The sequence below is a fragment of the Furipterus horrens genome, unplaced genomic scaffold, assembly GCF_987537825.1.
Source record: "Furipterus horrens unplaced genomic scaffold, mFurHor1.1.pri manual_scaffold_13, whole genome shotgun sequence".
In the NCBI taxonomy this organism is placed as follows: Eukaryota; Metazoa; Chordata; class Mammalia; order Chiroptera; family Furipteridae; genus Furipterus; species Furipterus horrens.
In genome coordinates, this window is record NW_028327183.1 from 2,905,635 (window position 1) to 2,932,207 (window position 26,573).

The following is a 26,573-nucleotide window of genomic DNA, read 5'->3' on the forward strand; positions in this document are numbered from 1 at the left end:
GCCCGGGTGGGGTGGGGGCAGGGCGGGTGTGCGGTCAGAGGGACACCGGGATGCCCACTGCAAAGGGCCTGCGGCCGCTGGAAGGCATCACAAAAAACAATCAAGTGTTCTTTTTAACCTTTGTTTTTACAGATGGCCCACCCAGGGGCTCCCAGACACTGGGCACTGCTTCCAGATCAGAACATGGCTCCATCTTCCCACCTGGGAGCTGCTGTGACATCAGATGGTCACTCAAAGGCTCCCAGGGAAGACTGCGGGCCCTGGGCACCAGCAGTCACCCCCGCGTCGGGGCCGCGGTCTCGTGTTGCCACCTGGAATTAGCATAGCAGAGTTCAAGTCCTGACGCCTCCCGACTGTGTGGCCTGAGCGTCCGTACTTGCTGGTAAATAAGGGCCCCCGGAGTCCCCGCCTCACGGGGCTGTGAGAGGATGGAAGGGCTGGCACCGGTGGCTGGAGTTGCCCAGTGGTCAGTAGGGGGTGGCAGAGAATCACACCGGCTTATCATCACATCGTCCAGGGTTGGAACCCGGCTTTGCCACTTACTGCGTGATCTCGGCAACTTACGTAACCTCTCTGCGCCTCAGTTTTCTTCTTTCTAAAATACGCATGAACAGCCTTCCTCACCACTGCCCACCTGTCAGCGTGGCCACACCCGGAACGCAGGCGCCATGTGCTGGTGAGGGCGGGGAGCAACGGGAGCCCCCCACCCTGCTGCTGGGTGCAGACGGCGCCGCCACGTTGGAAGGCAGCTTCTCACAGAACTAAACGTCCTCGTACCACACAATCCAGTGACCACGCTCCGTGTATTTACCCGAATGAGCTGAAAATGTGTGTCCACAAAATATGCCCGCACGCAGAAGTGGTCAGCAAACGCACTCCTAACTGCCAGGCCTTGGACGCCACAGAGATGGCCTTTAGCAGGTGAATAAATAAGTCAACTGTGTGCCATCCAGACGCTGGAATATCATTCAGTGCTAAAGAGACGTGCGCTGTCAGGCCGCGAGCAGACGGGGAGGACGCTTAAATGCCTGTCCCTAAGGGAGAGAAGCCTGTCTGGAAAGGCTGTGTGCTGGACGATTCCAACGAGGTGGCGTTCTGGGAGAGGTGGGAGGACAGGGACGAGGGAAAGACCAGCGGCTGCCGGGCCGGTGGGGTGGGGTGGGCGCAGCGGAGCACGAACGAGGCTTGGGGCAGTAAGACGGTTCTGTGAGCTGGAACGGTGGGTGCACGCCCTCACACGTGTGTCCAGGCCTACAGGAGGTACAGCCCCGCGGCAGACTACGGACTCCAGGTGACGATGATGTGTCACTGTTGGCTTGCCTTTGCCAACGACAGAAATCGCCGCTGCGGTGAGTGACGCGGACCGCGAGGGAGGTCGTGCACGCGAGCGCGGGGGCTGTAAGGGAACCCTCGGCGGCTTCCTCCTCCCCATTTGATCGTAAACCTAAACCTGCTGGAACACAACGAAGTCTGTTTTTGGAAACATCACCTCCCCCCCAATAGCCTCCCTCGTATAGTCGCTGTGAGAAGTAAGTGAATAATATTAATAACGAAGAAGCAGAAAAGGGGGTCGGACCATCCGGCACACACGGCAAGGGCTCCGAGTGTCTGTTGCCAGGGACGCTGGGATCAGTGAGAACATAATCTGGGACAGCCAAGGACACAGCCCCCCTCGGGCTCCCCCAGGGAACCAGCGTCACCAAAGGCGCCAGGTGCTCTGATTTGCCCTCCAAGGCAAGAACGAGGTAGCAGAGGGCGCTGCCAGTGGCAAGACACAAACGCAGATGGGCTGAGGCTCCTGGCCAGTCCCCGGGTCCCCAGGCCCTGGCAGGGGCTGGCAGAGACAGCAGGTGTTCCCCCACCCACCCCGGGCGCGGCCGCCGGCCCCCGCCCCAGGCGCCCGGCCGCAGAGGCGCGCACACACGTGCGTGTGCTGGCGGGCCTGCCCCACATAGCCCACTGGCTGGAATCTACCGGGTGTTTGTCGCGCCCCTGGAGCCCCGGCAACTAGGCCACATGCACCCGGCAGAGATTCCAGCAGCTCTGCCGCTGATGCCGGCGGAAAAGGAGCTGGTTGACAAGTTGAGGGACGCAGGGCGGGCGCAGCATGCTTGCCGCACAGGCCCCACGCACATTCCCCACTGCCCGCGGGGAGCCTGTCATCATAATTAGAGGTGGCCTCCAGTGTGGGGGCTGCCTCAGAGGCCCCCAACACACCCCCTGCCCCGCAAACAATGCTTCTCGGCGCCTGGTGGAGTACGGGTTCAAGGAGCGAACGAATGAATGAATGAATGAATGAACAAGAGACAGCACCTTACGTGCGGCCTCCCCATTAGAACGTCCGCACCTCTGGGACACTGATGAGGCAGAGGGTGTGTGAAAAAGGACAGCCGTATGGAGGTTTCTATGGCCGTGTATAACGTAAGTTCATAACACAAGCTGGATCTCAGAGTTAGCCCTGCTTGCTGGGAAAACCACATTTCTGGAGAAGAAAATACAGGTCCGGAGAACCAGACCACGGGCTGAGTTAGCACAGCCCACTGGGGCTGGTGCGCGGAAGCCCTCCCTATCCCTGTGAAGCCCACCCTCACACCACCTCCAGGCAGCCTCCCTGGACTGTGCCAGCACACACGGCCGCCCCTGGCTGGGCAGAGCAACCCGGATTCATCTGACCATGTCCTCCAAGTCTCTCTGACCCTGGCAATGAGGCTCTGGATACAGGTGCTGTCTTCTCCTTCTCAGGCCCCCGAAACACCAAGTCCCGCCTCGGTCCGCAGGAGAGGCTCAGAGATACCCACACAGGAGAGACGCCCCAAGCGGGGCCCCGTCCCCTGCCCGCTGGAGCCCCCTGCCCAGGCTGAGATGGCGCAGGAGGACTGATGGCGCTCCACCGAGCAGGGCCTTCACCCGCGGGGCTGTGGACGGACACGCGCTCCTCTCACGCACAGCCGCGCAGGGACAAAGGCAGAGCCTGCGACTTATAAACCGGAGGAATCAGGGCCGACAGCCGCCTTCCGTTCTCCGAGTGCCGCGTCGCTCACCAGCGGGTCCCCCTGATTCACAGACGCAGCGACGCCCTGCACCCACATTCATAAACGTGTGCACAGTCAGGCGGCCGGGGCTGCGGCCGCGGTGGGGACGAGGTTCCAGGCTAATTAGATCAAGGGCCCGCCAGACAACCCCGTTCAGTGCCGCTGGCCCCTCTCTTCCTCCCCCCGCTCAGGTGTTAAACCTGGGGAGACGAGGGAAAATAAAACCAGCAAAACGTCAGAGTGAGGTGCAAATACTAATGCCTGAGGGGTCCCCACAGACCTGGGGCTCGCTCCCCTTCCAGGCCAGACCTTCTGATTTGCAAATCTTTCTGATGAAAAGTGAGGCCCTGCCCCAGCAGAGGGGGTTGGAGGTGCTTCCTGGGGTGTCTGTTATATGCACCTCTGCCCATAAAACCACCCGGGGAAAAGGGGGGGGCTGCCCTAGTTAGAGTGCGGTACCTGCGACCCAGGTGAGCCAGACCCTGGGTGTGGCTAGACTTCGCCTCCACCATCATCACTGCCACCCCGCCTGTGCTGACTGCTTCTCATTCTGCCCCAAGTGACAGGGTCCGAGGCCAGCGCACCCTCAGAGAATAACCTTCCTGAAGCCTCTAAGATCACACAGCACTCGGGGACCCTTGGGGCGTAACGCCAACGCTGCCTGGGGGCCGCAGGCCCCTCTGTGAGTTAGGGCACAGGATCACTTCCTCTCTGTTCCTTTTTTCTTTTTTCTCACAGCACATGGCAGGCATCCTTAAGAAGGACCCACACAACTCAAGTGAATTAGGCAGCCCAGCTCATTTGCAAAGTGAAATGCAGATTTCTCTAGCTCCCTGGGTCCATCTTGCCTCCCAGGCCCCAGAGGTCTGGGCTGGCTCTGGGATACATCTATTGATGTATTATGATTTCTAAAAAATAAAACTAAAAACCTGCAAACTGCCAAAGAAACAACCTAGCAAGCATGAAAATCCCAGAGTCTGTCTGTCTCTCTGTGTTAACTCTGCTCAAGAATAATAAGTGTTAATTTTACACTTCATTTCTCAAAAAAAATAATAGGATGCGCTTTTGCTTAAAACCAAGTCAGCCTGCTGGAACCTTTCAGGCTGAAAGCACATCAGCCCAAAAGACGAGCAGAGGCCTTTGTGGGACAGCACCGTGCCGAGATGATGGCTCCCTGCGACGTCCTCAGTGCCGACTTTTGTCTCCGAAAGCATTTGATCCCTGGCAGACACATACTTATTTCCATACGGGTCTTGGGGGGAGCCAGGAGGGGAGAGAGCTGATTATCAGAACCCTGAAGGGGAGGCTCAGGTGGGCCCCGCTGACGTCAAAGGCAGGCCCGGGCACACACTCGGAGGCCATAATTTGCTGCCTGGGAGGGAGGGGGTGGGCACGGCATTGTTCCTGAGCTCGAATGCTCCCAGTGACCAGCCACCACAGCACCCACGGGCCTTGCCAGCCTGCGAGTGATGTCACTAATGCATAACACCTCCCTCTCCCCAGCAGAGAACCAGTGACAACCACCTGTGTTGACAGGGGCCAAAGTCACCTCCTCCATTCAGGGAGCAGCAATTAAGACACAAACGTTAGAGCCAGGAACACGTGGGTTCCATCACTCACTTGCTGTGTGTACTCGGGTAAGTCGATGGCCCTCTCTGAGCCTCAATGGTTTCTGTGAGCTGGCTGCTCTGCCACGGGACACCAGCTCTCACTGCAGTGCTCTTCCCCTAGACCTTCCTCCTCCTCCCTTCACTTCATTCACCTGCCTGCTCCAAGGAGACTTGCAACCAACTCTCTCTCTTTTTTACACACTCACATGTGCACACACACGCTCCACAAGAACTGTTCTGCTCGTTGCTGTGTTGCCAGAGTCCCTGGAACAGGACGTAGTAGGCACCCAACAAACAGTACATGAGCGATTTGCCTGAAGCGCTTAGTGCAATGCTTGGAACACAGGGTGCCGGGACAGGGGCCTGCCGGTGACCGGACATCAGCGGCCGCTGACTCACTGGACTTGCCCCCTTGGGCAGCTGCAAGAGCACAGGTGTGGAGGGTCTCCCTCAACAGACAGACAGGAGAGAGGGCAGGAGAGACCTGCGACCCAGCAAGCCGCCCTCTGCTCCTTAGTCACCTAGATTGTCCAAAAATGGCGGGGGAGAAGGGCAGAGAGGACCACATGCCAGCACCGTCTCCTGGGGCCGGGAGGGCCGGGGCCTTTCCCGGGCGAGGGGAGAAGGCAGCCCGGGCCACCGCGGCGCGGTCCCTGCAACGGACTGTCGTGGAGGGAGGCTGTGTGGGAAGGCTGCCTCCCTGTTACCAGCTCAGGTAACAAACGTCACACTTGAGTTTCACAGCTCCAGGGCCTGAGCCCACGGCCACCCACCCAAACCTCAGGTCAGACAGGCCCCTGCGGTCCAGGGCTCAGGCTCTGACACACACGGAAGCTGTGGAGGCCAGGGAGATGTCACCCAGGGCCCGGCGGTCGCCCAGCAAGTGCAGAGGTAAGAGGGGACCCTGGAAGAGGACCCCTCTGATGCCTCCCAACAGTCAACCACAAAACAGGTACAGGACAGGAACTAGAACCGTGGGCCGATGTGCGGCCGGGGGGGCTCTGCCCTTTGTTCTGAGGAACAAAGACCTTTGGGCAGAGAGAGAAGAGGGCCGCTCATCACGTCCGGGCAGCCAGATCAGGCTGCTTATCTATTCATTTGTGATCAAATTCCACCAGGAAATGCACCAGGCGGATGACATTTGGGCTTGGAGGTGACAAGGGACACGGGAGAAAATGCGGTCCCTGGGGGAGTCCTGCACCAGTGGCCAGGCGGGAGCCGGGGAGCAGGGGCAGGGCTAGGGCGGATCTCGGGGCCCCCCATGCCCACAGCCCCCAGAATGTGGTGCCCAGACCACAGCCCTGGCACCATCGCCTGGGCACTGGTGAGAGATGCTGACTCTCAAGCTGCACCCTGGACCTGCAGGGCGAGGAAGCACCCCAGTGACTTGGGCGTGCAATCAAGTTTGCGGGGCGCTGAGCTCTCTAAAGTGCTCCTGGGGACGCCGATCTGGCTGGCACCCTGTTGTCACGAAGCTGTGTGTTCAGAGCCTTCACACGCATTCACCAAGGCTGCACGGTTACGGGTCCCCACAGGGGCGAACATTTTCTGAAGTCGCTACTTGTCCACTCTCCCGAAGATGGAGAAACCAGTTAACAGAGGAAAGCACTTTCCTGTTATCCTGAGTGGGATGAGATGGTGTGGGGGTCTCTGGGGGGCTGCTGGAGACTCCGGGGGGGTGGCCTGGGGGGCACCCCCACTATCCCAGACGTCTCCCCAATGCCACGGTGTGGTAGCCTCCCGCAGTCACGAACTCTCAGCATCGCTTGAAGGCAACGCCCCACGAGGGCGCCCCCACTTTCCTCATTGATCCTGGGGGAGGGCACAGCCCTCTGCCCCACCCCCTGCCGCAGGCCACCTTCCCAGGCCTCTCTGGCCAGGAAGGACCCATCGCAGGCCCCCCGGGTTTTACAGAGGCTTATAAATGAGCTCTGGCAGCCTGCATGGGCCCCCACCGCGGGACTGGAGCCTCTCGGACACAGAGGCCCGACAATTAGGCGGTCTGAGTCTTGAAAGGCTTGGGCTGGACGGCGGGGACAGTAAAAACGTCACCTGGGGAGCTGGGTGTAGTCCTCCGAGGGTTGCCGGAGGTCAGTTGCCATGGCGATGGAGAATGAGCTCAACCTTGTAACTGACCCTTATCTTTTTTTGATCTGTGGGCCACTTGGGGCCAAGACTTGAAATCAACTGGAAAATAATCCGGTCACATATCAGAAAGAAAACTCTTTATACTTATTTAGCCAAGTACCCACCGCCACCAACCCCTGTAACCACGGTGCTGCCCGCTGCAGGTCTGAGCAGAGACCACCGGGCCGGGTGGCAGGAGGAAGGGACGGCCGGAACCCCCTGCCCCCCACCTCAGCAGTGTAGCTGTGTCCTGGTGTGGAAATGGTTCCCCACCCCCACCGCCACCCCTCATTCACTGTTGCCAGGGGCCCAGCCCTGTTGCCATCCACAGCCAGTGAAAGGCGTGGGGCCTGAGATCTCTCCTCTGCCCGGCGCCCGGCCCGTCCCGCAGCCTGGCCCAATCACGAGGCGGCCTGGCTTTCTTCCAGGGTGGGCAGGCCTCTCCCCCGCCACCGTCCTATTCCAAGACCAGGGCATTGCTCCCCACGTCTGGGGGGGTGTCGATGGGGCTCGGGGACGGAAGGCTGAGGGGGACAACAGCAGGCCCGCCCTCCGCGTTGCCCCCCTGGGGAGGCCTGGCTGGCTCAGTCCCTCCCACACTCGCCCCAGGCTTCCCACGGCAGGATGGGCCATCTGGCCAAGGCCAGTCTCCAGGACGCTCTGTCCTAAGTCCCAAGTACTCTGCTCGCTCTCGCCTCTGAAACTCAAATCAGAAGACTCCAGATGGTCCCACTGACGGACTGGTCCCGGGAGCCCCGTCAGATGGATCTTAGCTAGGGGTCAGTTCAGCTTGAGGACGATTCTGGGTAAAGTCCCCTTGAGATCTCCCATCACAGCAAACAGGACAGCTCGCTGGCTGCCCCCCGCCCCCGCTCGCCCCGTTCCAACAAGACGAGGAGCTTCGGGGCAGGGAGGAAAGCCACGGCTGAGACCTCTGCGGCTGGAGCACGCTCCGGGCCCCCCTCGGACCCACAGCATGACACTGGGAGAAGCATGGTCCCCCCAGGCCTGTCTCCTTGTCTGTGAAGTGGGGAGAAAGTCACCCCTCACCGGGCTGTTGAGCACAGCAAGCGAGAGCAAGGTGAAAGGACCTGGTCACAGTGCTGCTGTCACTTTGACTGTTCCTGTGGCCTTGGACATGACCGCACCCTGAAATTCCGTGGGAAAGGCCTCGTGAATAGTGTGCACAAGTCCCTGTGGGCCCACGGGGCAGTGGAATCCACCCGGGAGTGTTTAAGGAGCCTTATACGCAGTGCAGGGCCTTGGTCTCTGTCACGTCCCCCTGCAAGTGCCCCTGTCACTCGTGTCCAGCTTTCAAACCCTTTTGTCCAACTGTGGGTGGCAACAGCCCCCTCCTCTGGCTCCTCTCATGTTCCCACGACCAAAGTTCCACTTCTTTTCTTTGTTGGTCTCCTTGTTCCACTCTTTAGAACTCAGTGGGACCTCCGTGGAGGTCAAGGGCGGGGCGTGAGACAAGGGCATGGCTCTCAGGCTCATGTGCCGGCCCGGGCCTTTCTCCCGGCGGGGCTGCAGGGCTCTAAGAACCTCAAGCAGAGGCTGGCCCCGCTGCATGGGACCAGACGGAGGGGATTCCTTCTGCCGCTTGGCCTGAAGGCACCCTGCTGGGGAAGCCCCCCCGAGGTGCCAGTGCCCCTGACGGGTAATGAGGAAATGCACCACCTTTGCAGAGGCCCTCCTTCCCAACTTCTAGTCGTGGGCCCCTCAGCAAACTGAGCACTTGTGACATTCGGAACGTGGATACTAGCTGTCATTGGCAAAAGAGAAATCACCAACGTGGCCCTGGACACGTCCCCGAGAGATGGGGGCGGCCCATCTCAGCTCCTTTAATGGAAGAAGAGGGGGACGGATGGAGTGAATAATCAGATCAAGCAGACGGACCCTTCACGGAGAGCCCAGGAGAGAGCTCCTGCGGGTTCTAAAGATTTTAGGACTTCTCTGCCTCCAAACTCCTACAACTTGAGACTCTGGGGACTTGAAATATCCTCCTGAAGATGTCCGACCGCCTCCCTGCACACGTCCCCTCCTACCTGCAAAAGACCGGGGCCCTCTGCAAGCGGAGATTCCTCTACGTTCCCTGGGACGCACTCAGTGAAAACAGGGAGCTGATCCACCCTCAGTCCTTAACACACTCGGCGCCTACTGACGGAGGTCACGGATCTTCAGAGTCAAGTCTTTCACGACGAAGCAACTGCTGGAAAAATCCATCACGCTAATAATCCTCAGATTAATGGCCTCTAATAACATACAATTAACGTGACAGGCAGGCTGCAAACCCCTTATTGTCACCAACGCTGCCAGAGACGCATGAATGACCCCTGCTTCCACTACACAGGGTTTCTCTCTGCGGCTGCTATCGTGCCCCCCACCCCCGCCCAGACCATTTTTTAAAAACGAACCACAGCGATGTATCAACAAATGATGTATCAACAAGCAGACAGTGACCCCCATGCACACACCCAGGGTGCCCGCGGAGAGGCAGGGAGCACCATTTCTCAGTTTTCCATCCAGGCAGACATAGGATCGTCCCCGTGGTTCCTAATGCTTAAAGCAGAGAGGTCCAGCGTCCAGCCTCAGAACGGCCCCTCGCCACGTCTTCTCTCGGACCACGCTAACTGGACCCTGGGCAGCCCCGCCTCTCGGCAGCTCCCTGGGCCAAAGTCAGTGACGAGACTAGAAAATAATGACCGACTTCTATGGGAAGATCTGCCCTGTCCGGAAGGGTCCTTACTAGCCCCGTGTGGCTAATTTGATCTAAATCATTTAGTTACATGAAGTAAAAACTCAGGTCCACACTGCAAGTGCTCAACAGCCGCGTGTCAGCAGTTACCGGACCGGTGTGCGCAGCGTGGATGCTTCCATCGCGGCACAAGGTCAAGGGCAGGGCCTCGGCGCCCGGGCCCGTTCAACACCGGCATCAGGACCTACTACAGCGTGTGGCACACGGCAGGCCCATGAGAGACCGTTACTGAGGTGCGGTCTGTGTTTCGAAATGGAGTCCAGAAGGCCTCGTCTCTTCTGCCTGTTACCATTCGTGTCCCATGTGGGACGCTGCTCGGAGGTGACCTTCATCTTAAACCTCTGCTCTGGTCATTATGTGGCTGCTTTGCCCAGGGCCAGTAAGAATAAGGCGGCGGCAGAGCCGTCCAAGAGTAATCAAGTTTCTCCGAAGGGTGTGATGCAAATAACGGGGTAACTCTGGACCGATAGCCACGGAGCAACCCGTGGCCCCGGCTCCCCACGAGTCCCTGAGAAACATCGCGATGGGTGCCCGCTGGCGGGCAGGGCCGAGAGAGGCGTTCCAGCCTCGAAACAGGCTCCGCCCCGTGGCTTGGGAGGGACGCGGACTGAACGCTCGGATTTGTGCCGTTTCCGCGTGCTGCGTCCGCAGCTACGGCTCAGAGAACTGGGTGTTCGCTGGGACCCGAGTGACACGGACACTGAGGCTGAAACCGGAAGCTTAAATGCAGCATGGACTAAAGGAACGCGTTCAAACCCATGATACATCCTCACACTGTCAGTTGGTTCCAGCCGGACACCGGCATGGAGCTGGTGCCCGGCGAGCAGGTGCTTCAGGGCAGCTGAAAAGTCACAGGAGAGAGCGGAGCTCAGAGCTGCACGCTGTCCCTTCTGCCCCACGCCACCCACCACCACCCAAACACCACCTCCTCGAGAGCGGGCACAACGCTACCTGCTTCCCCCCTTCCTTCATCAGACCAGGGCGGGGACTCCCAGGCCTACGAAATCCCCCAAGCGCCCAGATACTAGAATGGGGTCTCTAGGTGGCAGAGACCCCGCAGCCCAGCTCACAGAGGCCAGCCCTGTCCACACCTCGCCCTGCCTCCCCTGCCTGGCGGGGCCTGCAGTCTGCTCCCACCGCCCCACGGGCCAGCACAGACAGCCCTGCCGCCCGGTCCCCAGGAGGAAGAGGGGACAGGCAGCCTGGGCCAGGCTGGGGAGGCACACTAAATGCTGAGAGGCTGGGAAGCGGGGGTGGACGCCACCCCCAGGCTGCCCTCCAGCCTCGGAGCTGGTGCAGAGAGCAGAACAGCGAACCTTAGCACTGATGGGATGGATGCCAGCAGTTCACAGTCCAGGCACCCAGGATAATGGCCCTCGCTCCACAGCACGGTGGGAAAACGCCCCTCAGCGCGGCTCTGGCTGGCATTTTACCTTTTTTTCTTATTGGAAAAGACAGCTTCCTAATACCTTCGTGGAAAACGGCACCCAGCACCTGGGAGTTCACCCTTAGCTCTCCACCTTCCTGGCCACCCCCATCCCATCTGCTCTGATCACTCTCTCTGTGGTCCACCCAGCACCTGCTGCATGGTCCTCCCCAGCCTCCAGGCCATCATGTCACGCCCTCCCTCAAGCACCTGCTGTGGCTCCCTATCTCCCAGCCACAGCCAGCCCTCCTGCCTCCTCGCTCTCATTGCTTGCTGCCTCCTGATTCAGTGCCTTTGTTCAGCGGTTCTTAGAGCTTCGCCTCCGTCCTTCCAACCATGATCTTCCAAACGAAGTCCTACACCAGCTTTCAAGTCACTGGTTGCGGCGACACCCAAAGCTACCGTAATGATGTGAAATCAGCGTGTGTCTTTCAAAAACACCCTTCTCTCGGCTTGAGCTGACTTGGCGATCTGTCACTTCCGCCTTAATGGTCCTGGTTAACACATTCTGAGAGCAAAACTAAAAAATGTACAGTTCTTGGTCTTGTCTGGTGTTTCTAACGGGGCCAGCAAGCGCGAGGCGCGTGGCCAGCGCTGCCCGTTGGAGGGTTATGGACTTACACTCCGCGCGAGCATTTAGCAGCCTGTCCCCTGCTCTGTGCTGTCCCCGGTGCTCAGGCTCAGCCATGAGCTCTGGGTCCGCAGTCACCCCAGCATGCTGGACCCAGCGGTCCTGTGACCTCCATCCCCACCAGAATGCTGGCCTCAGTTAACCTCAGATTCCAGGGGCAAAACCCCAGGCCAGCTGATTTGTCTGCCTTCACTGCATGCCTTACTCACACTCTGAACACATGAGGGCCCGACCCCAACCATCGCCTAAAACCCAGAAGCTAGATTCTAGACAGTATCTTGAATTCTGATCACAGAATCAAGAGCGTGTGTGTCCCCAACCATGACTTCCCTGGGCAGGGGCGCTGCTTGGCTCTGGCCCAGCCTCTGTCTGGACAGCTCCCTGCTCCTGACCCAGATCTGAGGAAAGCAGGCATCCTGTAGTCCTGTTGGTGGGACCAAGGTCCAGCATGAAACTAGGGAACCAGGTGGCCTTCTGCCCAGCTCAGGACAGAGAACACCTCCATGCCTCCTCACGGGCTGGGCCCTGCCCGGGAATGCCCTCCAGGCCCCCACCCAACAGCACTCACACTTTCTCCCTTGCAGGGACACGTCCGGCCCACCCACCCTCACGTCCAGCCCCGAGGGGACCCCTGCTGTCTGCGCCGAGCACTACCCTTCCTGCCTCTGCGCACGCGCACCTGTCCGCCCTCTCACCCCCACAGCCTGGTACGGTGCCCGGCACACAATGGGCACTGAACACGTGCTGGACGGAAGGGGCCTGAGGACAAGCAGTGTGTCGCCCGTCCCCAGCCCTCGGGGCCAGCAACAAACACCTTCTCTGAAGGGACAGTGTATTACTTTATTCTAGTCTTCTCCCACTGTACACACAAATAAGTGGAAATAAACAAAACCAGCTACTCAGTTCAACCCTGTTTGAGATTTTTTAAAAAGGAGTGTGTTTGTTTGATTACATTTGTGTGCATGGGTATTGAAAAAACTCCCCCCGACACACACACCGAGGCTCAGAGGGTCCTCTCTGGATGACAGAAGATGCTTTTCTTGGGTTTGCTTGGCAGCGTTTTCGATTTTTCTGTAATAAGCAAGGATAGCTTTTTGTAATAAAATAGAATCAGGGCAACTATAATAGCATAATCAATAAAATATAATTTTCAAAAACAGGAAAGCTTTTGAATTTACAATTTTAATCCACTGATTAATGAGGAAGACAACGGAGGCAAGGACAGCGATCCCTCTCTGGCGTGGTGTCCCCGTCTGTGCGGCGAGGTGCTTGGCCCAGAGACCGGCACGGCCCCACCAGCCCGCGGTCTGCGCTCCTTCCCGTGGGCGGCCCTGCGCAGCAGCACCATGCCCCCGCTCAGCTTCCCACCGCCCCGGGTCCCCCTGGGCCCCCACCTCCGTGAGGGAGATCTGCCCACACCCAGTTCCATCACCTGCCACTTTCCGAGTCTGGGCAGTGCCCCTGTGTGACCTGGCACGCCACCTCTCTGCGCCCCAGACGCATAGGCATTTGAGGAGCGTGGGGCGCACCTGCCGGGCTCTGGCCAGCGCCAGCTCTTCCGCGTGGCTGAGAGGTGCTCTGGGGAGGCGTGTGTCACCCCACACCCCACACGGGGCATCGGATGTGTTGAGGCTTGCGCCCCACAGAGGAGGGGACACCCCTGATGTGACTGATGGAGCCAGGAGATGTGGGGAGGTGGGCAGAGAGGAGGGGGTGGGTGCGTGGCGGCCAACAACCGCTCAGACATCCTTGGCAGCCCGGCCTCTCTGCCTGGGTCAACACTGGGCCCGGCCCCAGGGAGGTGGCAGCCCCAGAGGCTCCTTGGGCCACATGCAGCCAGCCCAGATCTGTCCTCCGTGAGATTGGAGAGGACAGGCTCTGGGGGCCGGAGGAGCTGGGTCCGAGGAAACTTGGCAAGGACAGAGGCAGGGGGAGCAGCTGGTTGCCCAGGGCCTGGAGCCCCTGCCCTGGGAGAGCCCAGCCGGGGGCCACCCCTCTGCCCCTCTGGCCTCCGAGTTTGGAATGCTCCTGCATGAAAACCCTGGCGTGAAGACCCAATACAGGGATCCCTCACTCATCGCGCGTATTGCGTTCTAGACCTCCCCCGCCCCTGCGATAGGTGAAAATCCGCAAAGTAGGAACCTTATGTTTGTTTTAGTATTTATATATATTTTAAGGCTTTATAAGCCCTTCCCACACACTTATAAACCATTCTCAGCCCCTTATTAGCCTTTTCCACTTTTATAAACACCACTTATGTTCTTAAACATATTCTACACTCTTAAACCTATGTCACTATAACAACATACGTAGACAGTACCGCAAAATTCCGCGATAGAGCGAAAAATCCGCGATAAATAATTAAATATAATATTTTTAAAACTCCCGCGAAACAGCGAGGCCGCGCTAAGTGAACCGCGATACCGAGAGGGACGGCGGTATTTGTGTTTTGAACGCTAATTTGACAGAGGAGTGGGCATGGGGGAGTGTTTATGATCAGCACTCCACTAAGCCCACAAATGACGCCCGTATTTTATAAGCTTGTTAGAAACAAATCACCCCTCAGCTGATATTTACTTACTGATGAATCATAAAGGGCTCAATACACAAAGAGTGGATCCAGCAAGAACGTCTTCCTCCAGCCCCATCCTCGGCGGCCGCGCAGGGCGCCAGCGCCCGCTGCCCCCCTCCCCGCCCCGCACCTGTCCCCAGCCCCCCACTGCCGGCAGCCTCCCCAGGGGAGGCAAATCACCGGCCCCAGCCCGGTCTCCGTGCCCACCCTCCCCCCGCCCGCGCCCGCGGACGGCCTAATCCGAGGCTCACTCCGTCCTTCTGCCGCCCCCGGAGTCCTCCGCGGGAGCAGATCCAATCCCGCTCATTTGCATAATGATGAAGCCCTCCAGTGCCGGCTGGGTCTTCGGGGGGTTGGGAAGAAATATGCCCTGTCCTTGGGAGAGGCACACAGAAGGCTCGGTGCCGGCGCCCCCCGGGGAAACGGGGCGGCGAGGACCCGGCAGCTCCCCGCCAAGGACAGCCCCGCTCCGCCGCCCGCTGCGCCCGTGCCCCGCTGGCCCAGCGGCGGAAGGGCTGCCCAGGGCTGTAGACCGGCGGGAAGCGGGGCTCCGAGGGCCGGCTCCACACTCGGGTCACACGCCCGCCGCGCTCCGCGTGGCTGACCCCTCTGAATCTCGGCAGGAAAATGCTGATTACGACGGGCGGCGAGAATGCAAGCCCTGCCAGCCGCCAGTGTGTTAACACCGCCATGACGCTCACCCAGGCCTGACCCCGTCCGCCGCCCATTTCCTCGCTCACAAACGCCAGGCACGGGGCTGGGCAGTCCAGAGGCCCGGGAAGGAAAGAGAGCCCTTTCCCACTCCGCAGTCCCGCAGGAGGCAGACGGGGCAGCCACGCGGGGCCGTCGGTTCCTTCTCTGGCGCGGACGTGTGCGTTTCTGAGAACTCACCAAGCCGTGCGTTTCTGACTTGTGCATTTTTCTGGACGCATGTTGTATTTCAACCGTTTCTTAAACCTCTTGTCTGCTTGGGGAGGGACATTAGCCCGGTGTATACGTAAGCAGGAAGGATCAGAGCTCCTCAGGAGGGACAGACAAACATTTGGGATGGGGATTCGGGCAACACTGAAAGGGAAGAAATTCTTCTAGGAGAGGTGAGGAGCCCTTAGCAGGTGTCTGCCGTGTAGTGGTGCCCAACAGATAGCTGCTGAGTGGGGTGAATGATGAAAGGCTTCCTGGAGGAGGTGGCTTTGCAGGAACATGCTGAGATGTTCTGGATGGGGGTTATCTCTGGGGCGAAGGCTCCGGAGCTGGTCTGCCCCAGTGGACAAGTGCTCCCCGGGCCAGGTCCCGCCTGCAGCCTGCCCCAGGAGCAGGCGCCTCTGCCTTTGCTGGGCTCCCAGTGTGGGGAGCCCAGTATCCAAGCAACAGATCCAGAGGGATCACCTCCTTCCTCCTGTCTGCAGGTAGTCACTGAGCGCTCAGGGCCCCCAGATGACACGCAGGTGAAGGGGACAGCAGGGTCCCCGACCTCAGAGCACTTAGTGCTCCCTGCAGGAAAGCGCTTAAAAAAAAGTGAGTGTGGGTAACAGGAAAACTGAAGCCATGGCAGCCCTCACAGAGCGAGGCGCTCAGGTGACCCGGTGCCACTTCCGGTTCCCTTTACTGATGCGCACGTTGACACTGAACGCAGCTAAGCAATGAGTCCAAGGCTGCAGGGCTTACGGGCGAGGCCAACCAGCACTGGAATCCAGCTGGGTGCTATCTCTGGGTGCTGGTGGAGAGGCCAACGATGACCCTTCCTCCCCGTGGCCTCTCCAGAACACGGTTACACCCCCATCTCTTCCACAGCCCTGTGAAGACTCTCGGCAGAGGTGCCACTTCACAGCAGGGACACTGAGATTCTAAGCACCTGGTCACGAAAGGTGGTGACCATGGAAGGGGACCCCAGCGGCCTCAGCCAGAGCTGTAGGGCAGGACAGTGGAGACAGGAGAGGAGGGGCCAGGCAGGCTTGCAGCACACTGTGGGGTACAGTGTGAGAGCCTGTGCCCGGCTCTGCCAGACCGACATCAGCTCGTGCCCCTGCTCAGAGCTGGGGACCCACGTGGGCGTCATTCTGGCCCTGCCCACCACGGCCCCCAGCCGCAATGAGGAAAGCAACCAGAGCCGCAGCAGGGCTGAAATGGCTCTCTGAGCTGCCCGGGAGCCAGCATGGCTGCTCTCAACGGCGAGTTTGCATTCTGGGGTGCTAAATTATTTCCCACAGCCCGCGGGGAGCAGGCAGAATGGATCTGCCGGGGCTGAGTGGCAGGCCGGCCTGCCTCCCTGGCAAACCCTCACGGACACTGGCCAGCCCTCGCTGCCGGTTCTGAGATAGGACGGGAGGGCTAGGAATTGCTCACGGATACCAAGGGCTGGGTACTGGGCGTTGTGCCGGACGCTTTCCCTCTGGCACGGGGGCAACAGGCAGGGGCGGAGCCCCGACACCCCAGCCATAGAGCTCTGCTCTGACTTCCTCACCATTATTAATTATCGCCATTGGTAGCAGAGGCATAGAGGCTATTCCATTCAATACTGAATATCCATTATGGGCAAAGCACAGAACCCGGCGTTGGAAACAGAAGCACGTGCAACAACTAAGCCGTCCACATGAACTTTCAAATTAAGTAGTGTGCCCGCGAATGCATAAGATTATTTTTCATGATTAAGCATTTGGCACAGCGCATAGTAAGTCCACAGCAAACGTAATCTAAGCACACACACAAAAAAGTTCACATTGTTTAAGGAGGTCCTGTTTTTATTTATTCCCTACCGGCTATTTTCCAGTTCAACCCCCCCCCCCCCCCCGGCCCGACCCCCACACCTCCAGTCAGACAGTCACTGCCTCTACCTCCAGTGATTCTTGCTGAGGAAACCCCTAGCAGTGTGTCCATGGGTGAGCTGCGTCCTCGCTGAGCTTGGAGAGGAGGTGGCATCAGAGAACTCACAAGGCCCCTCGGGGTCCAGAGCGCCAGGATGGGCCTTCGTCAGGCGGTCGGAGGATGGAGAGAATGCGCAGGTGAGAATTTCCCAGAAGCTCGAGCTGAAACTTGAGAGAAGGCGCGCGAAACAGACGCGCCCAGTGAGTCCACAGGAGGAGCCAAAGCGGCGTTTCTCTGGCAGCTGCAGGTGCCATCAGGGGGCATGGAATGAAACGCTGAAGCCGACAGGCTATGGGCAAAACGCCGAATTTTAAGGCTTTTAGTCCCTGTCGCCCTGTCCCCCACCGCCCGGCCCCTCTTGCCTGGCCCTCCGAGGCCACTGAGCTGGTGCTTCCGTTAAAGAGAATCCTTGTTCAAAGGCAGAGCGAGAAGGAAGAAGGAGCGCCTTTGTAAGTGGGAGGCGCGGAGGCCAGATGCCGAGAAGCTGTGTGACCTCAGGAAAGTCACCCGCCTTCTCTGAGCCTCCGCTTGCTCACGGCCCATAGTCGCACCCGTCTGTATCTATTTGATATTCTTTCCAACGACAACAAAAATAGCAAAAGTTGACACATTTCCCAGCACCCTGAAGGAAATCAGCAAGGGGGGGTCGCCCACGGAGATCGGTATGAGTCAGGCCAGGCTAGAAATGCGTGGTAACAGACACCCCCACACCCCGGGGGCTGCAAACGGCCAAGGTTTCTTTCTCGTTTGCCCGTCCTGTCCACTGCAGGCGGCTCTCTCTGCTCGTGGGAACCACGTGGGCTCCTGGGTGGGGGGCGCCTTCCTCTGTGGCAGCAACAGTCACCAACCCCGAGGACAGGGCAGAACTCGCTCGGGAGGGTCTCCCCTGGTAGTGACACAGGCCCGCCACTCAGCTCTCCGGCCAGAGCCAGCCACGAGGCCCCACTCCAGACAAAGGGGCCAGGTGTGAAATTCTACGGCGTGCCCGTGACCGCAGCAGTCGCGGCCGTATTCACCAGAGCAAGGACATTCCCCAGGGAACTCCAGACCAGAGCGCGGAATGTAAGGACGGAGACTCACACTGGTGGCCAAGCCTCTCCGAGAGCGTTCCACTTGCCGCGGCTCGGGCTGGAGGGCGAGACACGGTCACGTGCATACGCGCCCCCCGCCCCCCGCCCCTCTCTCTCTCTCTCTCTCTCTCTCTCTCTCTCTGGGTCAGCTCCAGAGTGTGGCACACGGGCCCAGGCGGAGCACGCCCAGGCCCCGCGCCCGCTCCTGAAAGCGGAGGGTGATGCCCTCCCTCCGGCCACCAGGCTCTCCGAAGAGCACGCCAGGTAAATGCCACGTGCCGTCCTGGGGCCTTCTGCAGAAGTCGCGCTTGCTGATAATGGCTTTAGGAGGCTATGCGGCGGCACGCTTGGCATCTGAACCGCCGTTGGAGGCCAGGTGCTGCATCCCTAATTAGGATGGGGACTTTTTCCACCCCGCACAGCATTTACATAATTGGGAAGGAGGTTACGACGAGGACCCTCCCCGCCAATTGTGCGTTTTTCATGCCCTCCTTCCGCGTTCCCTCGCACACTTCGAATTTAAGGGAGAAATGAATCGATTTGAATTTTTTGAAATTAATTATCGCCATTGCCATGGAAAACATATCCGCTGCCTTCCTGCGGGAGTTGAGAGGGGAGGGGGCGAGCTCATGCGCAGAGGGGCCCTGGGAGGTGACACAGGCCCACGCCCGGCCTCTCCCCGCGGGCGCCCGGAGCGCCTCCCACTTCAGGCTGGGCACCCTTCGGAATTTTCTTTTTTTTTTTTAGCATCAAAATTAATGCTTTAAAATGCCACTCGCTACGGCAAAATTTATCAACATTATTATATACCATAGAAACTGCCATCCCAGACAAATGCGCGACACTAAAATTTGGTCTAGAGCTCCCCAGAGGAAACGCTGGCTGCAATTTGTATAACAGTTTATATATTTATGCTATTTAATGGTACAAAGCAATAATTATGACTTCACTCACTGATAAGCAGTGGCGTTACATAAATCTGACTCGGATTTAGAACACGCCAGCCCTGACAACCCATGTGCTAGTTGTAAATTATGTTGCCGGTAAAAAAAAAAAAAAAAAAGAAAAAAACACCCGAGCAAATATGAAGGAGCAGCAGGAAACTAATAATGCATCTCCAGCTGTTCCAGTTAACCTGCAAATGTGGCCATCTGCACCTCGGGAGGAAGAGCGCGAGCCGGGCTGCGGGGAGGCGGTGCCGGGCGGGAGGGAAGGCACCGCACAAAGCCGTCCCCAACGTCCACGCGTGCCCTTGCTCCTCGGGCCCAACTCGGGGAAAGTTCCCAGACACGGGAGGATTCCCTCTCTGTCCCCGTGCTCCTGCCCCCTTGCCAAAGATGCTTCTCAGTGTGGCACATCTTGGCATGGTCTTTCTTCACGGCGCCCGCAAGGGGCTGGGCTCCTGCCTCTGTGTTCCTATTTACTGTAGGACCATCCGTTACAACTGTCTCATTTCTGCTGCTTTTCCTTTTTATTTTTTGGGTTTTAACACTTCCTTCACAGGCCTGTGCTGCACTGTTAAGAAAAGGCTCGCGGGGGCGGAGGGGGAGCGCGGTTATTGTCACAGAGGTGTGCCCGCGTTTCCCAGTTCAAAAGGAAGTCACGGGCACAAAAAGGTCTGAACTAGCGGACAAGATGGAAGTTTGCTCAGAGGGTCACAAGTCACAGATCTGGGGCAGTGGCTGCCCCCCTGTCCCCTGTCCCGGGCTTCCACTGCTGGAGCTCAATGGTTCTCACTCCGCCCAGGAAGGGGCCTGTGACCGAGATGATTCTGAGGGTCACCAAAGGTGAGGGACGCACCTCTCAGGGGTCCAGCCGACCTCCACCCGGAAGGCACAGGTGCCCTTGCCCCCAGGCCGGGCTGGGACCGGGCAGGGCTCCACCTCGGCTGTGGTTCCCCGGGGCTGTCCCTGGGCCCCGCGGGGGCTGGCAGGGGAGGCCCTCAGGGCGACGGGTCTGGCACCTGTCCTCTCCCTCGATGTCCGAGGGCCAAGGCACAGCTCCAGCAGGACAGCCAGCCTGCAGCCTGACGGTGAGCTGTGCGCCACGTGACGTGGTTCCCTAGCCAATCCTTCGAACAGCCTCCGTGCGGGGCGCTCGATTATTCCCATTCTACAGACAAGGAAACGGAGTCAGAGCTTACATCACTTGGCCGGGACCAGCTCAGCTAGGGAACTGCACTCACGAACCATAAGGTTTCTAAGGTGTGCAGAGGCCGCCAAACCTGTGCTTTTCCAAGTTTTAAAGTGCCACCTAGAGCAGAATAATTACGTACGCCGTGGCCAGGTCCACACCAATCCCCACACGTGCAACCAAGACAAATGGTCACGAAACTGCACCGGCCTGCGTGCGAGGGACGCGGGCCTGCCTGTCCCCCCGTCTGCTGCGCTCTGTTGATGGCCCTTTTCACTCTGCTGCTCGCGGCTGGCTGAGTTGACCTCACGGGTGGCTACTGGCTGGCAGCTGACACTGAAAAGCCCCGACTGCTTCCATACCCCCGTTTTACAGAAGGGACGTGGAGGCTCAGAGAGGGAAGCCGGCTTCGCCAAGGCCACGCCAGTGTGCAGCCCAGCCAGACCCGAAGCCCAGGCCACCAGCCCTGTTCCCACCAGAACTTCTCTGCCATCCACGTCACCCCTGAGCCCTTCCTGGGCTTCCCAGCGTCCGCTCTGGCTCCACTGGGGACAAGTGGGTCCCTGGCCCCTCCAGGACCCTGTTCACAGGGGGGCACAGAGAGGGCACACGTGGGGACAACGTGAAAAGGAAGGGACAGGGAGGAGACAGGAGGGGACAGGGCCCTCCAGAACGGCTCCCCATTCATTCACTCCACGATTTGGGGGTGGGGCTGACCCAAGGAGTCTGTCTCTGAATGTCACAACCCACTGGCCACAGCTGGCTGGGAAGGGTCAACGTGACAACCATCGAGGGTGCTGGCACCCTGCCTGGCACGTTGTGTCCCTCCCTTCTGCTGGTTCCTACGGGGGCCCCTTGGGGCCAAGTACGCAGGGGGCTGGCTGTGCTGCTATAGACAGAGAGAGGTGGTAACAGAGTGGCTCTGGCAGGCACGCAGGCAGAATCAGCATGACCCCTCCGCCCTCCAGGGTGCGGACCCGCCCTGGCCATCGTTACATCCCTGCGAGAGCGGCCTCTCTGTCCCATCTCCAGGTGCGTCCTCAGAGGCAGGCCACCAGCCTGGGACAACGGGCCGGGGGCACTGCTTGTTCACAATGCTCTGACATTTCGGCAAAATGATTCTGCAGCTAGGAATCGTGGCTGCTGCAACAGCCACGGGCCTTTGGCATCCCCGTGCAACCGTGAGCCCTCCCACCAAAAGTCCCAAGGGCCCACCGTGTGTTTGTGACTGGCAAGCTTGGGCGTCGCTTCCCGTCAGCATCTCAGAACCCGCGCATCCGCTTACTTGGGGACACAGTGTGGAGGATACGGTCCTTTCATTTTGATGGTCTAAGCAGCACCAACTCCAAGAACCAGGAAAACAATCCCTCAGTGGGAAGCTATTCAGTGATGGGCGCAGAAGGTCCTGGAGGCCAAGCTGGTAGCTCAGGCTTCTTAGCGCTCAGGGACGAGGGCAGCCCGGCCCCAGGGGTGGGTCAGGCCCGCACACACTGCAGACCGTACAGGTGCGTTCATTTCAGTGGGAACCCAGAGGCCGGGACGGGAGAGGAGACGTCACGGTCCCGCCGCCAGAAGGGTAAGCAGCTGCGTGGAGCACGGGGGATGTGGGGGCAGATGCTGGGGGAGAGCAGGAGGCGAGCCCTGATTCTGGGGCTGGGACAGCTGGAATGGCGAGGGGCGCACCTGCAACAGCAAGGGGTGCGGGCAGGTGGGCCGACGAAGGGCCCGCTCTGGCTGGGACCCGATGCGTGGCCTCCCCTGGAGCTGTGCTTCTCTTTTGGGGTCACAACCTATGGGTTTTTGGTAATTACTTGCCAATGCTTTTTTTTTTTTTTTTTTTTTTAATTTTAAGCAAGAAATTTGATACAAACTCTGGATTCTGGCCTTCTCTAGAAAACTCAGAACATCTGGACTCTCCCGGGTGCAGCCCCCTGGAAGGGCATGGGCTCAGCTGCGACAGTCACCGCGCTCTCTCACACGGGCCTGCTTCCCTTGCTTCTGGGGACACAGAGTGGGTGACCCTTGAACTACAGGGTGAGAGGGAGCAAAGGAGACCGGGGTTGCAGCTCTCCCCGCCCCCCACCCCCAATCGCTGTGTCACCTCCTCTGGGCCTCAGTGAGAACTGTGCAGTGAGGCGGGTGGAAATGCACTGGGTGCCCCCAAGACGCAATCTCAGGGCCCTTCCCTTCCCTGGGGTGAGCGAGCCGGCTGGGGTTTCCAGGCGGGGAGACAGGCGGAGGGAGAGGGAGGGGACAGTGCGGCCCCCACAGCTGCCCCTCAGCCACTGGAGGTGAACAGCGAGTCACAGATGAGAGACATTTAGGCGACAATGCACCGTTCCTGCAGCGGGGAAATCTCAGCCGACAGACATGCGAAACCTTCAGCCAAAAATCAATAGGAATGCCCGAGAATTTATACAGGGAGCACGCGGGTCTGCGCTTGAGGAGACACACTTGCAGCTGCTGGCTAAGCCAGGCCGCTGCCCCCGCCACGCCGGCCTCGATGGCGGTGCCTGTGCAACGCCCCCCAACTGAGGACAGAGCTCCCCAAATCCCAGTGATGTCCCGAAAAGGCTGGCTGAGCACCCTTCTTCCCGCCTGGTCCTGCCTAAACAACTTGGATTTGAATGGGTGCTCTGCGAGCCAAGCACCCACCTGGCAGCTGCTGGGGCGCAGCCAGGGGTCCCCAGAGCCAGCCACCCAGAAGCTGCTGACTCAGGGTTCGCCTGAGTTTTCAGAGGTGACAGCGGCCTTCACCCAGCCAGACACCGGGTTCATCAGCCGCTGCTGTCACAGCTTCTCTGCTGGGCCGTAAGCTCTGTGCGGGCGGGGGCTCGGATTTTGCCAGATTGTTGTTAGCAGACTTTTCTCATGACATATATTGTGTGGCTATTACATAAAAAAGTTACAAAGTGCCAAGACAGACCAAGGTCACCCTCACGTCTACCTGTCACAGGAACCGGCGCTGTGGTCACAATTTTGGTCTATTTCCTCTGGAGATCAAACCCTTACGTCCGGTCACGTGAGATCTCACGGATGAAACCACCTGCCCTGGGGCCTGGTGTACAGCTGGCACGGAACACGAGTGGGCTGAAGAAACACGTGAGAGAACGCGGAAGGAAGGGATGATTTAGAGCCTGAGTGGCAGTCGGCCTCGGAGGTCCCAGCAGCACCTTCAAATCTCGGGCCTGACAAGAGTCCAGTCTGCATCGTGGGCCTGTCCCCGAGGAGTCTGGTTTTCTCTGGTATTTTGGGTGCTTATTTCATAATTAATTTTAAGAAAAATTTCAAGAGGCCTCATGGGCAAACAAACCTCCATTAAAAACGGAAAGGAAACAGATATGTGAAGCAGGAATTCTCCCCGCAAACAGCCACAAAAACAAAACACACCAGCCTTTCCTTCCCGGGCCTGATGCTCACGTCACAGGGCCCCCCTGCCGGGACCCCAGCCCCTGTCTCTGGAGGAAACTCTCCAGCCCACGCCTGGAGCACTGAGGTCAGCCCGGCCACGCGGGACAGTGGCTGGCACACAGGCAGCCCTCAGTGAACAACACTGGCACTCACTGAGCACTTGCCGCGTGCCAGGCACTGTCCTCAACACTGCGTGCAGCATCTCATTTAATGTCTGCAGTGAACTTCTGTGTTCCTCGTCAGTCTCCCTCGCTTTGCGGGTGAAAAGGGTTAAGGCACAGGTTGAGCAGCCTCTCCAAGGGCAACAGGCTCGTAAGTAAGTGGTGGAGACAGAACTTGAATTCAAGAAATCTGACTACAGAACTACTGCTTTTAGTTCTTATGCTATAATGTCTCATGGATCATGAACAGATGGGTGGATGGAGAGATGGTGGGTGGGCAGATGGATGGACAGTGGGTGAGTGTTCAGATGGATGGCAGATGAATGGATGATAGAGGGATGGAGAGATGAATGCAGGGATAATGAATGGGTAGATGGCTGTGTGGATGGACAAATGAGTGGAGGGTGAAGGATACATGGATGGATAAATGAATGGATAATGGATGGATGGATGATGGACGGATGTATGGATGATGGATGGATGATGGATGATGGATGGGTGGATGGATGGAAGGATGATGGATGATGGATGGATGGATGGATGGATGATGGCTGGATGATGAATGGATGATGAATGGATGATGGATGGATGGATGGATGATGGATGGATGATGGATGGGTGGATGGATGATGAATGGATGATGGATGGATGGATGGATGATGGATGGATGATGATGGATGGGTGGATGGATAATGAATGGGTGGATGGATGATGGATGGATGGATGGATGATGGATGGATGGATGATGGATGGATGGATGGATGATGGATGGATGGATGGATGATGGATGGATGATGGATGGATGGATGATGAATGGATGGATGGATGATGGATGGATGGATGGATGATGGATGGATGATGGATGGATGGATAATGAATGGGTGGATGGATGATGGATGGATGGATGGATGATGGATGGATGATGGATGGATGGATGATGAATGGATGGATGGATGATGGATGGATGATGGATGGATGGATGATGGATGATGGATGGATGGATGGATGGATGGATAATGGATGGATGGATGGATGATGGATGGATGGATGGATGATGGATGGATGGATGATGGATGATGGATGGATGATGGATGGATGGATAATGGATGGATGGATGATGGATGATGGATAGATACATGGGGAGATGATGGATAGATACATGGGGAGATGATGGATGGATACATGGATGTATGGATAGAAGGATGGACGGACGATGAATGCAGGAAAGGTGAGTGAAAGGTGTATGCGTCACTGCCAGATGGATAAAAGCCATGCACCAGTCCAGGTCTGCTGCTTCTCTTAACTCAATGCCCAGTGCCGGAGTATAAACGAGGAGATGACCAGGAAGGCTGCTCCCATCAAAACTACAATAACATAAAAGCCACAGCCTGGCTTCCCTCCCATCTCACCTACTAGTTATCTTCAACCAGCCCACCCAAGGGCTGTTCCCAAATCCATCCGGCCACCGGCATCGCCCTGGCCCTGGAGCTTCCCAGCTGTAGGGGGGAATGGGGGACTTAAAGGGCATTAGAGAGAAGCGAGCCAGGGCCAGAGGCAGCACCGCTGGTTCCGTGCGCTCAGACTTGCTACCACACCAAAGACTGACTTGGTCTTGTTCATTTCCAAACAGTCCCTGTGGCTCTCCTCGCCTTTTAAGACAAAGCAGGCATGTCACCTCTTCTCCCAAGCCCTCCCCTCTGCCTACAGAGTCAGATGCCCCTTCTCAGTGTCCCACACCCCTCTTTCTATTCCGGCAGCTCGGGCAGCAATAGACCAGTTGTCCTTCCCCACCGGTACGCGTGAGAGTGGAGATCCTGCCCCATCACCTCTGAGGCCCCAGCACCCTCAGCTCAGGACCCTGCGCAGAGAAGGCCTCAATAAGTACGTGTGCAAGGAACCCCGGCGCCTCCAAGTTTGACCTCCCAGACTCCCCCCCGGGCCCCACCCCTCCCGGCCAGAGGCCAGCAGGAGCCTGGCCGCCGGGCTGCAGACCAGCCACGTGCAGTAACTTCCTTACCCACAAGAGAGCACACGCAGTGTCTTGGAGCGCAACACACATTCTTTTGTAAATGCCCGGTGTACTTACAGAACACTGTATAACTCAAAAATTATAATTAAAATGTCTTAGCTCCTGTATTTATAGTAACATTTAAACGACCGTGCTTTTCTTAAAGTCAGTCATTTACTCCAGAACAGCACACTTTATGGTGAACGGGTCTCCGAAACAGGACCGCGGGGATCTAGCCCAGGCACGTGTAACTCAATATATGTCAACAGCTGTAAAAATATTGGTGGGAGAAGGCAGGGAGAAGCCATGAGCCCAGATCAAGTGCCCTGTCTCTCACATCTGACTGTTTCAGTGGCTCCCTCCTCTTCCCAATAATTGGGCCATTTTGGTGCCCGCGGCCACACGCGGCGGGCCCTCTTTGAGGCTGGACGATCAGAAAGGTTATAAATGAAAATGATTTCGACGCCGGTGGCCTGGAGAGTGACCAGGGCGTGCGTGGTGGTGGAAGGGTCTGTTCTAATCTTGCCAACTGCACGCTGCCTCTGGAGCGTACTCCTAGGGCGCAGGCCGCACGCGGGGACGAGGCCACGGTAAATTCCGCCTCATCCCGTCTGCATACAAATAAGCCCCTGGCAGGAGGGACAGGGCAGACACCACAGCCCAGAGCCCGCCCCCGCCACCCCTCCGCCTCGGGTTGCCTGTCTTAGCTGAACAAACAGTCGGAGACGGTGGGGAGGGCAGCAGGCTGTGTGGAAGCAGACAGGGACCTGCG

General features: G+C 58.4%; 1 protein-coding gene across 2 annotated transcripts in view; it reads right to left on the reverse strand.

Moving 5' to 3' along the window:
- The window catches only part of ZNF423 (zinc finger protein 423), a 252,049-nt gene that overhangs the window by 23,716 nt on the left and 201,760 nt on the right, over window positions 1-26,573 (reverse strand). The gene's annotated exons all lie outside the window — the stretch shown is intronic.